Consider the following 3003-nt stretch of genomic DNA (forward strand, 5'->3'; position numbering starts at 1 on the left):
CGTGGCAGCTCCCTCCTCCTCCTCCTCCTCCTCCTCCTCCTCCTTCTCCTCCTTTCCTCCCTCCCTCCTCGGCCGAGCCGAGCCGGAGGCTCCTCCCGGCCCCTCTCTGGCGGAATTCGGGGCGCCCTCTGCCGCCCGCCGAGGCTCCCGCTGTCCCCCCAGCTTCGCCCCGCTCCCCTCATGGCGCGGCGCCCCTGAGGCGAGCCCTGAGGTGAGGGCGGGCGGCCGCCGCCTCAGCGCTGCCTTCCCCGGGCGGGCACCGGCCAGGGGAGCCCCTCGGTGGCTTTTCTCGGTAGAATAGGGTGAAGGGACCCCCGCCGGTCCCCCACCGGACCCCTGGTCCCCTACCGGTCCCCTATTATCCTCCCACAGCACCCCCACTGTGTCTGGTCGTACGGGACAGGTGCACGGCAGCCGGCTGGAAAGGCTGGTGCAAAATCATTGTCTGTTCCTGAGGAGATGTCTCTGTCTGGTGTTGCAGTAAAAGGCTTATCACAAGTGCGTTTGTCTGTTCATTAAATAGGGGAGTGAAAAAAAAAAAAAAAAAGTGGAATTAGAGCAGCAGGTACTTTCATAGTATTAGGAGGGAAGTACTTGCCGTGGCGTGGAGTTGGTCACACCCCGAAATGATCATCCCAAACACACATAGAGGGATCCCTGCTGTCCTCCAAGTGAACAGGGACAGTGTGAATGTGAATTCACTGAGAAACCCTATTGAAGCCACCCCAAGCTGCTGCCTGCACCGGCAGGACCCCAAACATCTGTAGGTGCTGCATGGTTTCCATGGCTTAGGTTGACTGCCACAGAGATGCTCTCCATTCTCACCGAGAAGAAATCCCTTGCTGTGTTCCTGAAGAGACAGTAGCCACAACTGGTAGGCAATAAAAGATCCTGGGCATCTATTTGCATTTTCCTCTTTGCGGGACTGTGTTTTGAAAATAGGAGACGTCACCTGGGCTTCATGGTTTCCGAATGCCTGACACGGAGGTTTACACTCAGAAGGTCAGCCGGGAGGGATCTCCCCCTTCCCCCAGGTTAATAACAGCTACAGAGCTGCTCCCGAGCTTAATGGTGTCATCCTTCTCCTAGTGCTTTTCTCAGAGTTCAAAATGTTTCCTGCAAAAGCATTCTCATCAGGCACCTTTGCGTAACCTTAATATACCTCCTAATTGAGTGATATTGGAGTGTCATGTTGTTACTTCCTATTGCACTTCTCTCTGCTGAAAACATCCATTTCTTCCAGTTGTGGGCAGATTTTTTTAATCTCGAGGTGTACTGCCAATTTGAGATTAGAATCTGACTTTGAAGTTGTAAAGAAGTGCTGTTCCTGATGTTCAAATAACACTGAACTGCTTAGGGCTAAAGCAGAGAAGAAATAAAATTGTGTTTTTCTAAAACATCTCTCGCACCGTGGTTATCTCAAAGGGCTTTACGAAGTAATGTCAAGTAAAGGGACACCTTTAAGCAAAGCAGCCATTCTGTGCATGAATGTACCTTTGGACATAGATTTTTTTTTTTTTGGCCAAGACACTGGAGTTATCCATAATCATTTAATAGGGCTATTATGTATGTTTAATGATCACCTGCAATGGCATGAGAAATGTCCTATAGTGGTCATCACTTAAAGCCATTAAGGAAATATAAAGTGTGCGTATATCAAATTCATCCTTGGGCTGACTCTACTATGCAAGAACACGCAGTTCAGTCAATTTAGGATTACAGTGTACATGTGAATTTTTCCTACCTACTCCAGTAAAGCTATTACCCTTATAAAGGACATAAAGTGTTGGCTATTAAGTTATGCATTTATGCTGAAGTACGTGAACAACAAACTACAACTGAACTTGTTGCAGGGAGAGATCTGCCCCATGCTGGGTGGCACGCAGGTAATTACTACTGTAATCATTCTAGCTTCAGCACCACTCTGTAACAACAGGACATTGCCCTTTAGGAAACACAGTTTCATTTCTAACCTTTAAGCAGAAGGATATATGTGGACCATATAGGATTTTCCCATTTGCATCTGTCCACAATAGATATGATTAAGTGCATTTTTGTTTAGCTATTGATTTATTCACCTGGCTTCCTCAAATGTCAGATATATGTATGGTTTTTTGTCCAAGAAAAATAGGGCTGTTTGGAGTATTGATTGCAGCAGCGGAGTCTGCAGTACAGCTCGGTAGAAGGTTTGGTTCACATTTTAAGACATTGCACTGTTCTTTAATAAACCTGTACCTCCTTTGGATGTAGATGTAAAATCTGCTGCCAGGATTATATTGTAATCTTTATTACTTTATTTTTAATCTAGAAAAAAAAAAAAAAGTCTTTTCAGATTGTTTTGAATTATCTGTATGCAGTAATCCTCCCTTAAACCTGCTTAGACTTTATAGATTTTATATACAGTAGCATAAAAGGATGGGAAATGGTATTATTAAATTCTGATTTTTTTGTCTTTTTTGGTATGCTACCTCTGTGATGGTAGCAGCTTAGTCTTTTAATATATACATATGCTTTTAAAAATCTGTGTGTACGGAGAGAAAGAGAAAAAATCACACATGAACAGTAATCAAATTGCAATGACTCTTGTAGTAGTTACAAGTTCAAATACAAACTACACTTTTATGGGTGCACTATAAACACTACAAGAGCCTCTTCAAGGAGAATCTTTTCCTTTTCAGAGAACTTACAGTGGCAAAACCTTCCAGATAACATCTTTCCCAGCTAAGAAACAGATGTGGGTTGTCTAGGCTCTTTGCATTTTGTTTTTACAGACTACACCAGTTCTGAAACTCTTTTTCTCCAAAGGGTGAGGGAGCAACAGCAAAGTCACCCCACCTGTATGCAGTTCCACCTCTGGGTTCTGCTGATGTCTTTACCTTTCATATTTTTTTCAAAATCTCTCTGACCTTTCTTTTAATTCTTTCTGGTTCCACACTTTCTGCAGATTGACTCCGGACTCTTGTTTTCTTTACTCTGTTCACACCATACTCCTGTGGGACCCTC

Source organism: Netta rufina (genome assembly GCF_964035555.1).
Source record: "Netta rufina genome assembly, chromosome: 1".
NCBI classification, from domain to species: Eukaryota; Metazoa; Chordata; class Aves; order Anseriformes; family Anatidae; genus Netta; species Netta rufina.